We start from the raw sequence: 14,463 nt of genomic DNA, 5'->3' as shown, positions 1-14,463 counted from the left end.
CCGAGGTCGACTTTGCCTTTCATTCTTTCGGGGTCAATAAATTAAGTACCAGTGAAACACTGGGGTCAATGTAATTGACTTAATCCCCTCCTGCAAGCGGCCCTTGTGGCAAAAATTTGTATACCATGTGTACTTCTATTTCATGTTTTTTTTATTGTTTTTCTTTTGTTCCTCATTCAATCTTCTGTATAAATCACCACCCTGTTTTACATCCCTTTATATTATTCCTCCTAATCTGTCACTCTCATGGTAGATAAAAGAAATTATTATTATTAATATTATGAGTGGAGGCACATGGCTTAGTGGTTAGAGTGTTGGACTCACTATTGTAAGATTGTAGTTTCGATTCCTGGACCAGGTGATGCATTATGTTCTTGAGCAAAATACTTCATTTCACATTGCTCCAGTCCACTCAGAAGGCAAAAGTGAGTAATACTATGATGGACCGGTGCCCCATCCAGGTGGGGAATATATACGCCATGGAAATTGGAAAACCAGCCCTTATGAGATTACATGACTCAAGAAAGAACTTTACTTATTATTATTATTATTATTATTATTATTATTATTATTATTATTATTAAGGGTATGTACTGGCAACATTATTAGCATGTTGGACAAAAATGCTTAGTGATATTTTGCCTGTCTTTACAATCTGAGTTCAAATTCCACTGAGGTTGACTTTGTCTTTCATCCTTTTGAGGTCAATGAAATAAGGACCATTTGAGCACTGGGGTCAGTGTAACTGACCTACTTCCACCTCAGAACTGCTGGCCTTGTGCCAAAATCCAAAACTATTATTATTATTATTAGTAGTAGTAGTAGTAGTATGCAGGGAACTGGCTGAATCATTAGAACTTCAGACATAATGCATTTATTGACATTTCTTCCAGATTTATGTTCTTGTTTCAAATCCCACTGAGGTCAACTTTGCCTTTCGTTCTCCACAGGGTCAATAAAATAAAGCACCATTGAAGCACTGGAGTTGATGATAATGACTAACCCTCTCTCCTCTAGATTGTTGACCTTTTACCTAAATTGAAAACAGTTGTTGTTGTTGTTGTTGTTAATGTCATTTGCCAGTACCAGACATCTGTAACACAGCTCCTAAAAGAATTGGAATTTTGTCACATTTCGTTTAATAGACTATTTGTATTTTTTCATTGAGGTTGGTTTATTGCATTTTGGAACCTTTGAGTATCCACACTATTTGCCTAAGGGTAAAAAAAGATAAAATATGGCTTTTGGACATAGGTATTTTCTTTTGTTTTATAAACTTTCATTTACTTGTGTAAACAATATGGCTCCTTTGTCTGGAGTAGTGGTAGGAGGTAGTAACTGCAAAGGATGTAGCAGCGTATGTACTTCCTAGGTTTTTAAAGAAAATTTCATTGAAAATTATGAAAATAAAAACACAGACTGTTATAAAAAAAAAAAAAAGGACAAGCAAAGAAAAAAAAAATTATGACAATTAGACTAACAAATGGAATTGCAAACACAAACATTGATTCTCTGAAAAATACACAGAAACACACATAAACGGACATATTTATAATGTAAACAGAGACTGGCAATAACCAAAATTTGTATAATGCAAACAATAGCGAAAATAGCTTTGCCAGTGTTGTGAGCCATTGAGAATCTGTGAACTTAAAGCCATTTCCTACTACTGCAACTACTCGAAATTATAATGCAGTTGAAGTATGTCATGAAAAACTTTGTCGTCTTGCCTGAAAGTTCTATATAAGAAAAAAATGTAAGGAGAAAAGTGGCATACCTCGAGCTTTCAGTGTACCCCTAGATGAGCAATTGAAGAAAGCTGTGACTAATGTGTAGGTGATGCAGTTTCCGTAAACCAGGACAGAGCACATATGAATGTATGCTTGGTCTCCACAAAGAGGAAAGCAATATGGCTAATGTTGTTAGAAATGCAGAAAGAACAGCTGTTACTTGTGTGGTTATAAGAACTAATTGAGGAGAAGTAACAGCAGAAGGCAACACCAGAACTTAGAAGCTACTATTTCCAAAATATCTCTGGTTGCAACTCTGAGAAATAAATGGTCAGAGGACTTGTCTCATCCTTGGTGTTTGGAGATGATGAGAACTAGGAAATCAATGACCAAGAAACAGAAATACCCATTCCACAAACAGCATAACCTTGTCATTGCAAAACAATAGGATGGTACTGCTCTATAAATTTACAAAGGTAAAAAACACCTTTTGAGCGTGACCATTGCCAGTCCTTTGTGACTGGCCCTCATGCCGGTGGCATGTAAAAGCACCCACTACACTCTCGGAGTGGTTGGCATTAGGAAGGGCATCCAGCTGTAGAAACTCTGCCAAATCAGATTGGAGCCTGGTGCAGCCATCTGGTTCGCCAGTCCTCAATCAAATCGTCCAACCCATGCTAGCATGGAAAGCGGACGTTAAACGATGATGATATGATGATGTAGTTCTACTCTGCAAATTTTCAAAGGTGGGAAATCCTACAAGTTTCCACTGTAGTTTGCTATTGTGATGATGAAGTGAAAATAATGAGAATTAAAAAATATGACATGTAAGAGACATAAAAAGAATTTCACCTTCATGGAAACTATATGAGAATCATAGTTCTGTGAACAAGCAATGTGGCCCTGAGATCAAAAATGGGCATTTGGAAGTGTTATTTGAGGGCAATGTCCTGACTGAGGAAGAAGAAATAAGTGGAATTTTAAGAGAGATTCTGACAATAGGATGTTTTTGAAGATTACATTGATAGGTAATGACACCAGAAGATAGGTGACAATTTGTTGAGACAGGTTCCTCTGATGGACACTTGCATGGGAAAGTGAACATAAAAATAAAAATGATTTTAGCCAGTTAATGAAATGGCTTTTCTTTTATTTCTTTTACTTGTTTCAGTCATTTGACTGTGGCCATGCTGGAGCACCGCTTTTAGTCAAGCAAATCGACCCCAGGACTTATTCTTTGTAAGCCGAGTACTTATTCTATCGGTGTCATTTGCCGAACCGCTAAGTTACGGGGATGTATATATATACATACATATGACAGGCTTCTTTCAGTTTTTGTCTACTAAATCCACTCACAAGGCTTTGGTCGGCCCGAGGCTATAGTAGAAGACACTTGCCCAAGGTGCCATGCAGTGGGACTGAACCCGGAACCATGTGGTTGGTAAGCAAGCTACTTACCACACAACCTGTCCGGCTGTAAAGAGTAAAGAAATATCCAATATTTTGTCTCTCTTCAAACAATTGTGATGTCTGTGAGTGTCTTTTCGGTTCAGCAACCAAGGAACCTGTAAAAAGAAGATGTCTCTCTTTCTCTAGAACAGTAGTTCCGAAATTTGAAATCCACCTCCCTTCCTTAGTTGGGAGGTCTTTGTCTTGCAAGCTACTTGCTAACCCCACTGGTACCCTGTGAAAAGCACCTGTGCTGGTGCCTTGTTAAAAGCACTTGTATTGGTATCAGGTGCCATATAGAAAGCACCCATGCTAGTGCAATGTAAAACGCACCTAGTACACTCTGTAAAGTGGTTGGCATTCGGAAGGGCATCCTGCCATAGAAACCATGCAAAAAAAAACATACAAATGGAGCTGGTGTAGCTCTACTGCTTGTCAGCTCCTGTCAAACCATCCAACCCATGCCAGCATGGAAAACAGATGTTAAATGATGATGTTGTGCTCCATAACATGTTGATGTTCTGTGAAACATAACATGTTAAATCAGAAAAAATAATAATTTCTAATTTAGGTGTAAGATCAGCAATAGGGTGAGCTAACACTATCAACCCCCAGTATTTGATTTGAACCTCATTTTATTCAACCCCAAATGCATGAAATGAAGAAAAATGCCCCAGTGGGATTTGAACTGAGAATATAAAGAACCAGAATAAATACCACAAGGCATTTTTAACTATGATCTGATGATTCTGTCACTACACCACCCTTATTCCATGAATGTCATAAAATTATATTTATAATATCTGAAGACCATGAGTTGAAATTCTAAATGTATTGTCTGTTAATTATTTTGTTTATTGAATATAGAAGTACTTTATAATTTTCTGTTGCTTAAATTATTTATATTTATAGGTTAAAATATATAAATACTATCTTTTGTATACATATTTTTCCTATTACATTTCATTTATCTAGTAGAGATTAGTTTTTAATAATCAGTTCTGTTAGCAGCAGTATAACAACTAACTCGTTAATTGTTTTCCTGTTCCACTACCTCACCTACCTTGTCGCCTATTATTATTTTTGTTTTTTTCTTTTTGTCCAGGTCTTGTTTTTATAGTGTCACTAATTAGCATGTAATAATGCTTATAATTATAAACATTGCAAATCTTAGTGTAAAGATGGATTGAAGATGAAATGTTTTTTTTTTTCTTTCTTTTTTTTTTTGTTCCTCCCCACTTCTCCAATGTCTGCCTCTGAAACGTTGCTTTGTCTCAGGAGCTGAGTTGCTAAGAGACTGCATTCTACTCCTGAAGACATAAATTAATATGTAAATAAAAATAAAAATAAAACCCAGAAAAATGCGGGCTATAGAAAAGGAAACAGATTGGGAATAGCGGCAAGGCAAAACGATATAATGTTTGTTTTGCATTAGATCGCTGGTACTATTGTTGGTATAGCTGTAGTAGTAGTAGTAGTAGTAGTAGTAGTGGAGATGTGGAGGTGGTTTTGGTTGTCATTGAGTAGAATCTGATCATAATCTAGTCCGAAGCAGAGTTAACCTTTTTTTTACAATAGATGTCACCGGTGTCGTGAAATGTTGCCGCTGAGAACTGATGAAGGAATATATTCCGGTGCCGTTTTAGTTGCTTTATCATTAAGACTCTTTTGATAAGTCGAGAATGTTTTGATTGAAAATATTTCCACTGCTTTGTATCAATACTGCCTCTACACCTCCACAGCCACCACCATCACCAGCGGTGGCAACAACAACAGCAGGCCTAGAACCGTTAATTGCTTCCACCAATTCATGCTATTAATTTCTCAACACTGCAAACATGTAAAGCAATGTTTTCGTTTAGGCTTAATATTGCCTTTCTTAATTAAAGAGTGATTAGAAAAGACCAGCGGGTTTCATATGAGAGTAGGATGGGTGGGGAGTGGATTTTATTTTTGTGTCGGGAGATGGGACATTTATTTTCTTGTGTAATGGTCATTTTCTTTTATTCCATTTTTTTTTCCAATTTTCTATTTGTTTTCATATTATTATTTTCCTTCTCGGGGGCTGTTTTCATTTCACCTCTTCTTTTGTTTCCTTTAAGGAATCTCACATTATACAAGTGTGTGTGATGTGGTGTTGGTGCTGAAGATGTGTTGTGCAATGTCATTTGAAATTCCTTAACTTTGGTTAATTATAACAGCTGTATCAATTTCTGTGTTTGAGAGAAATAACTACTCTTATGGTCAGTTGGTGACGCAGTGATTCCAGTCCTGAAGTGTTCTATCTACCTACATACTTACCCACCTGCTTTTTAATTATCATTCTATTTCTCTTTATCTTTTACTTGTTTCACTCATTGGACTGCAGCCGTACTTGGGCATTGCCTTGAAGTATTTGGTGGAATATATCAACCCCAGCACTTATCTTATTGGTGTTTTTTGCTGAACTGCTAAGTTACAGAAACTTAAACAAAACAACGCCACATTATTTACATTTGATGGATATTTGTCCTCATCTTGTTTGCTGTTAACACAATGTTTTAGCTGATATACTCTCCAACCTTCATCAGGTGGTTTGGAGAATTTTCGAACCTGGGTTCTCATTCCTTAGGTATTTTTTGATGTTATTATTATGGGCATATGGCGTAGTGGTTAAGATCACGGGCTACTCACACCAAGATTCCGAGTTTGATTCCAGGCAGTGACCTGAATAATAATGATAATAATAATAATAATAATAATGATAATAATAATAATAATAATAGCATCGATATGTGCATCTCTGATCATAAAAAGGAGCAGTGGGGGAGCATCATAGCCATGTGTCGAGAGGAATTCTTTGGTGTTTGAATAATTCACCTCTGGAAATATGGGTGTTTCATTTATCTTTTAACAACCCTTATTCAGGGACATTTTGAGTCGGAAAATTCAAACTGGGCCCTACCTGCAAGTTCATGTGCTGTTTATTTTGTTATGAGATTGCCATGTCATGCACATGTGGTAGTGATGCATGTGTTTAGTGTACCCATATCAGATGGGTGGTCATGAGGGGTATATTGGGCTTTGTATATTTGTACCCCAGCATCACTTTGATGGCACATGCTGCTTTCTCACTCAATAATAATAATAATAATCATCATCATCATCGTTTAACGTCCACTTTCCATGCTAGTATGGGTTGGACGATTTTAATGAGGACTGGTGAACCAGATGGCTATACCAGGCTCCAGTCTGATTTGGCAGAGTTTCTACAGCTGGATGCCCTTCCTAACGCCAACCACTCTGAGAGTGTAGTGGTTGCTTTTACGTGCCACCGGCACAATAATAATGATAATATTTTTAATAGTAATAAATAAATAAATAAAATTAAAAAACTGTATCTCTGCTCAGCAGTCTTGAAACACCTGGGTTTTGATCTGGTACATTGATCGAGTATTCATGGAAAAGATTTTATTATAATCTTGATGCTGTAATACCTTATATATTTTTTTATGTTGATCAGTGTAGATAAATCAGTGCATAAATATTGACTAATTGTGTTCTCATCATCATCATCCCACCACCACCACCACCACCACCACCTCTCTTGTGCATGACTGAACAATGTTCATGGTGATAATAGTATCATCCATTGTTAAATAATGCATTACCACACCTTGTTGTTATGCCATTATGTATGTTCATGCAGAAAGCAAACTTGTAAACGTGGTCTAATGGGTGTAGGCATACCTGTGTGGTTAATAACTTTGCTTCGCAATCATGTGGCTTCAGGTTCAATCTCACTGCACACCACCTTGGACAAGTGCCTTCTGCTATGGTCCCAGGCCTCAATCAATATCTTGTTTTTTATGTGCTTGCAAAAAAAAAAAAAAAGACAAAACCAAATGAACAAACAATTTAAATGAATGTTATTCATAAGTTACATTCTTTATATTCTCTCCATCATTCTCTACCTCCCTCAATTTCTCTCTCTCTTTTTCACTATTTATTTTCTATGCTGTCTATCATGCCCCCCCTCTCTCTCTCTGCAAGTCCCTCTTTTCCTTGCTCTCTCCCTCTCTCCACCTCTCTCTCACTTCTGTTTCTCTACCTTGTCCTCTTCAGTCTTACCAAACACATACACAATCTGATCCAGGTTACTTATTTCTCACCCCGCTCCAGTAGAATCTCATTCTGCAACATTGTTATTGGTAACATCAGGGAATGAAACCAACTCAAGTTGATGGAGAAAGATGTTTACTAACAACTGTTAACCCCTCTTTTGTTACATTGAATATTAAAGCAATTTGTCGATAGTTGGCAAAGTCAGAGAGGTTTCACTTCCCGGGGATGCAACACACTGTAACAGTTCACTTGCAGAGTCATCCCAGCGGAGAAATGGTGTGTACAAGGATTCCACAAAATTGGTAGAAATTGGTAGAAATTGGCAGGAAAGCTTGCAGAATGGGCAATAAATGACAGTACTTTCTGTTTCCTGTATGTAAAATAGGCATGGCTATGTGATAGAAGTTTGCTTCCCAACTACATGGTTCTGGGTTTTAATCCCTCTAGGTGGCACCTTGGCTAAGTGTTCTCTGCTATAACCCCAAGCCAACCAATGCCTTGTGAGGGGATTTTCTCGACAGAAATAGAAAGAAACCCATTGTACGTGTGTGTTACTGTCTCTTTGCCTTGATATCATGTGACAGTCAAATGAACGTTACCATCATGAAAGTGGTGTCATTCATTCATCTTCCATGAGTAACATGTCTGGTCATGGGGGGTGGAATACATTGCCTCTCATGGAAACAGTTGAGGGTGGGTGACAGGGAAGGTGTCCAGTTGTAGTAAATGTACCTCAACAAAATTCTATCCAACCCATTCAAGCATGGAAAACTGTTCATGAAAATGATGATGGTGATGCTAGTCCTTTTACATAAGCTTTGGTTGTGGATAAAAACCAGTTGATAGGTGAGTGGGGTCTTTTGGGGTTGTTGCAGTTGTTGTAGGCAGTGTTCTTCCCCTTTTCTGTTGTAGTGCAGCTAAATGTGAATCATTTGGGTGATTTGAAGTTAGGCATCTTTGTTTGGATGATGGATGTGAAGGGACATGCTTAATGCTCGTTGTGTTGATTAAATTTTTGCTGGCGATGTAACATGCTAATCATATGCAAATCAGTTCTAGCAACTTCTTTTATTAACCAGTAAAAAAAAAAAAAGTGTGTATTATGTTATGTGAAATGTGGAGAATTCCAGAAAGTACCCCACTATCGAAGATGAGTCAACTCAGGTCCCATGAATCAAGTGCACATACATGGAACTGAGTGTATTTTATCCCTGTGCAATAAAGGTTAAGAATATAGTTTTGGTCATTAATTTAGCTGCCTTGGATGAATCAAGATTGAAGCACAATTAGTGGCAAAGACAGATTGTGTAAAACTGCAGAGCTTTAACTAGTTAGCTGACACGAAGGGTCATAGGGTCTCGGAGGTGGGGTGAACATTGTGTATTGTATTATGTGCTGGGTATATGTGGTAAAGCCAACTGAACCTATACTAATATATTACTGATATTAAGGCAGTAAGATGGCAGAATTGTTAGTGTGCTGAACAAAATGTTTGCCGGCATATTTTCCAACTCTTTACATTCTGAGTTCAAATCCTGCTGAAGTCAACTTTGTTTTTCATACATTTAAGGTCGATAAAATAAAGTTCTGGGGTCAGTGTAATTACCTTGATCTCTCCCCTGGAATATATTGGTATTTTGCCAAAATTAGAAAGAAATGTATTTGGAGGTATTTATCTTGCCAGTGGCACAAAAAAAAAAAAGTACCCTGTACTCACTGTGGGGTGGTTGGTATTAGGAAGGGTATCCGACCATAGTAAACATGCCAAGGCTTGACACAACCCTGTGGCTTGCCAGATCTTGTCAAACCACCAGACCCATGCAAGCATGAAAAACGGGTGTGTGGTGGTGGTAGTGGCGGCGGTGGTGGTGGTGGGGAGGAGGAGGAGGAGGAGCTTCAGTAGATTGAAAAGTTGATCAGAATGGAGTATAACTGGCTTTGAACTGTCAATGTTCAATTTAAAAATTTGTTCGAAACTCTCTGCTAAAAAGGTTCTCAATTTTGACCAATTTAAAATTCCAAATTTTTTTCCTTTTTTTTTTTTAATGGAGCTGCCAAGTTTTTGTGCTTGTGTGTGTGAAGGGGAGGGGAATTTCCAGAATGTTCCTCATCAAACACCTCTCACCTCCCACCATTCCTGTTAATATTGTTATGTGTCATCTCCCCCATACACACACTCACACACACACACTTCTTTATATTTTTCCTTGTTTTTTTTTTGTTTTCATTCCTTTCTCTATTTTTTCTAAATTTTCGTGTTAGCTTTTTTTTGATTTTGCTTTTTTTTTTTGCATTTCTTTTCATTTAAATTTTTTGTTTGTTTTTCTCTTTTCTTCTTGTTTTTTTTTCCTAACTTTCCACTTACCTCCTCACATCACCACCACCACCTTCTCTTCATCCTCTTCTGCATTCTTCTGCACCACTTCATCCTTCCACTCCTCCTTACCTTCATCCTTCCCTCCTCTTCTACCTACCCCAGTAAAGGAAAAAAATGGGTACCACATACCCTAGTTATTTTCCTTCCTGCTGCAGGTTTGCATATCTTCCCCCACCCTCCATCCTATCTCACCACCAACACCATTATCCACTCACACAGTCACTTCATTTTCTACCCCTTTCACCACCACCCTCTCCTCTTCCCACTCCCCGCTCCGTTTCAGCATCTCTGCTGGCACCACAGTCATTACCATTATCATCATCCCTACCATTGCTTTCTGCCTCTCTTTCCTCATTCGTTGGTCACATTTGCTTTCCCCCACCACCACCACCCAACGTTGCTGGATCACCATCCACTAACCCCTAACACATGCACTGCACCTCCCACCCCGTTTCTCACCCACCAGTGCTACCTCCCCACCCACCCACCCCTCTTTGCATTCCATGCTATCCTTACTGTCACTACCCATTCTCACAGTTACCTGGCCCTCCTTACATCTCTCCCACCTCAACACCATTATCTGTCTAACTCCCCCTCCCCACACACACACAAACACACTCTGCTCTACAAACTTTCACATAACCACAACCACTAATACCACCAACACCTCCACTGCCACCACCACCACCGCCACCACCACCATTACCACCACTGGCAGTACTCTTTCCTTGCTCCTCCCCTCAAAGCTGTATTTTCATCATTACTTCTCACTCTCTCTTTCTCTCTATCTCTCTCTCTCTCTCTCATCGCTTCTACCACCATCTTTCTCCCCCTGCCATCACACCCTTCTCCTACCTCTCTCTGCCTTAATACCACCACCATCACTACGACTACTATTGCTACTGACACAAGTAATTGGAGTGAAGCCTGGTTAATTTATTGAAGCACTTCATCCTTGTTGCTCAATGTTGTAATGTAGACTTGATGGATGTCTCTCCAATGTGAAGTAATACCACACTTTTTTTCCTCCTCCCTCAATCCACCGGCCTCCTCTCTTTTCTCTCCCCCCTCCCATCATCATCATCATCATCATTGCTTACACCACCACAAGCATCAGCACCTTCAAAACCAATACACTCCTTGACCTGCTTGTAGTAGCTGCCAAGTCTCCCTCAAATTTCTCTAGCTGTCTTGAAAGCAAAGCTGAGAGACTCATTAGATAACGTTATCCAAAGAAATCCCTTTGTCATCGTCTTCATCCTCATCATCATCATCATCATAATCACTGTCACTACAACCACCACCAATAGTATCATCATCAAAGCCTATATTCTCCTCCTTGACCTGCTAGATATAGCAACCAAAATCTCCCTCAAATCTTATCAACTGCCTTGTAAAAAAGCTGAGTAACTCGTTAAATAATGTTATCGTAGACAATTCCATTCATCATCATCATCATATCCATCACCACCACTACCACCACCACCACCAATACCAACAACACCATCATTACCTCACTAACACCAATGCTTCTTCTCCCACACATTACTACAGCCATTACCACACATTACTACAGCCATTACCACACATACTACCATAAAATAACATATTCTACCGCCAACATCACTCCTCTCTTACGGTACTAACGCCAATATTACCACTGGTGTCATAAACACGCACATCCTATTACATCCACTATCCTATTACTAACATTATTATCATCACCACCACACTACATGCCTCCTACATCAATACCATTACCACACCAGTATTCCCACTAGCATACACTGCACTAACACCATCACCATGCCACCATTACCACTACCCTTAGCACATTATCATATCACTAACAGCAACGCCATTACCACTATATATATATATCACTACTAACACTATCCCACTAACTGCCACAAACTACCCCATCACTAACACCAATACCACCACCACCCAATACTGCCATATATCACTATCACCACCGCCACTGCCACTACTGTTATTGTTGATTTTCTTATTTCATTTTCTTTTTCTCCCCACCCCTATTTTTTTTAATAAAACAAAAGTTGTAAATAAATTAAACAAGTAAAATCAATTCAGTATTACACACATATATGACATTGCATACGTTGCATGCATATATGCATACACCACACACACACACACACACACACACACACACACACACACACACACTCACACACACTCCACATACAAGCACACTGTTCACACACCATGTAATGCATACCATATACACACTGCTCACAATGTATACATGCAGGATGCAAGTACATACTTTACATAAATCAAATATACACACACATACACATATACGCATACACACATATACATATATATATACATTCACACATGCACACATTCATGTATACATACATACATACATACATACATACATACATACATATATATATATATATATATATATATATATATATATATATATATATATACATATGTACATACATATATATGAATACACACATGCACACACACCATGTAAACCCACAGATATATAGCTTACAACACATTCCACACATTGGGTACACACACACACAGAGAGTGAGAGAAATGTGTGTATACAGATTGGAATTTATATATGAAGCCTACAGACAAAGAAATTCAATTCACACACAGCATACATTCAAGTGTGTGTGTGTGTGGAGTATCTGAAGAGGGGGAAGTAGAAAGAAGAGAGAGAGAGAGAGACACCTATAGACAAACACACAAATTAAAACAAAATTTCAAAAGCTAAAATTAAAAAGAACAAACAGGAAAGCAATCCACAGATTTCGCTGCAATCTTGTCAGAAGTTTTGAGGGAAATGTTGGAGATCTTGGAATGGTTTTTGTCATATGAGTTAAGAAACTTGCTTCAGGTAATAGATAATACAGGAATGAGCAACAACAGAGTAGATTTTTAACTATTAATTAATAAGAAAAGACATGAAAAACTCCCTCTTTCTCCTTTTCACTTTCACTTTCACTTTCTCTGTTTATTTTGTTGTTTTTCTTTGTGCCTCTTTACTTTTCATTTGCTCTCTCTTTAAAACAAACACATGCATACATACTCTAGTGTATATGTGTATGTGTTTATACATGTAACTCTCTCTCTCTCTCTCTCTCCCTCTCTCCCCCTCTCTCTCCTCTCTCCCTCTCTTCCTCTCTCTCTCTCTCTCTCTCTCTCTCTCTCTCTCTCTCTCCACACATATGTCTGTATAAAATTAATATATGCACTTGAAATTCAAAAGTGCCTTTGAGTAGTTTCCTTGAGACAAAATATTATATCTAGCGCTGTTCACATTTGTATACACATTAGAAATGTGTATACACACTGTGTGTATATTTGTGTGTGGTGTGTGTGTGTGTGTGTGTGTGTAAATATATAATCTAATCTATTACACAATCTCCATTTCTCCCAAAATGAATGATGACGTTAAGTACTAACTACATCCAATTCTCAGAATGTTAGAAACTGTAAATCCTGTACTTGCAGATGGTGTATGTATGTGTCTATGGGTAGGTGATGTATGTGTCTGTGTTTTTTTTTACGTGTAGGTGTTGTGTGTACCTTTGTGTAGATACTGTGTCTGTGTATATTTGTATAGACAGTGTATGTATGTATATGTAGCTGCGTGTAGGTGGTGTATGTGTCTCTGTGTAGATAATACATATGTAATTGTTACTGCTGCCATTGTTGATACTGTTTCTATCTAGGATATTCACTAGCCATTCCCTACTCTTAGAGAATTCTAACAGGCAAGCCTCTGACTGAACCTTGACAACATTTTATATTTTGGTCAGATCTGGGATCATTTTGCCAACCCTCCCACCATGGACAACAGACTGGTGGGATTAGCATGGATGATCTATTTTTAACCCATGTTTGTTCTCTTAATCTGTTGACTGCAGGATGGGAAACAGTAGATTCGGTTGATTTACAGTGGTTTTGGTTTCTCCTCTTTCTTTTTTTGTATTATCATCATTGTTTTAATAGTAATGTTTTCTGATTTAAGCACAAGGTCAGCAATTTTAAGAGAAAGTGGGGAACGCTTGATCTCATTGATCCCTAGTACTAAAGTTGACCTCACCGGAATTTGAACTCAGAACACAAAGCATTTTGTCTGTCAGCTTGCCAATGCTAATGCCTGACTGTATTTAGTTGTATACCATTATATCCTGAGTTAAAATCCTGCTGATCTTGTCTTTTCTTTTCATCTTCCCAGGGATAAGATATACGTGATATTTTGGTCAAATATAATAAACTATATTCCTCTCCCTACCAAATGTTAGAACTCAGTATTTTTCTGATTTAATCTTATCACTTTATCCAATGTCTTCTTTGGTCTTCTGCTTCAGATTCCGTCAACTAGTGTTTAGCAAAATGATGCTTGGTCATCAGAAAGGTGTCATCCATGTGTACTTTTATGTCCATACCAGCATATCGTACACAGATAATTACAGGTATATCAAATACCATACAACATAAATTCTTGATTTTATTAAAATTATCTCTGCCTCTAAAGGTTGCATTGTAATTATCAAATGGAAATTAAAACTAGTTCCATATAAGGAGAGGAAATAAGGTCAAGGATCAAGAGGACAGTTGTGGACATGTGTTTCTGGTTCTGTAATTGTCATCACTACAACAATTGTCTAAACTTATCTCCAGCAGCCAAAGGGCTTAAGACTTATAAAAAAAAAAAAAAAAAAAAAAAAAAGTAGACCACATTACCTAGGTAATTTGCATAATTTGAAAGGTCAACAACACATGTGACCTATTTGAATTTTA

The 14,463-nt window shown here is 37.9% G+C and overlaps 1 protein-coding gene across 3 annotated transcripts in view; it reads left to right on the top strand.

Annotated features, from left to right (window-relative positions):
• Positions 1-14,463, top strand: part of LOC106881821 (nonsense-mediated mRNA decay factor SMG5) — a 1,052,345-nt gene that overhangs the window by 1,000,168 nt on the left and 37,714 nt on the right. The gene's annotated exons all lie outside the window — the stretch shown is intronic.

This window comes from Octopus bimaculoides, chromosome 6, assembly GCF_046866305.1.
Source record: "Octopus bimaculoides isolate indiv1 chromosome 6, ASM4686630v1, whole genome shotgun sequence".
Taxonomy (NCBI): Eukaryota; Metazoa; Mollusca; class Cephalopoda; order Octopoda; family Octopodidae; genus Octopus; species Octopus bimaculoides.
The sequence above is the reverse complement of the archived record's forward strand: the minus strand, read 5'-3'. Positions and strand labels throughout refer to the sequence as shown.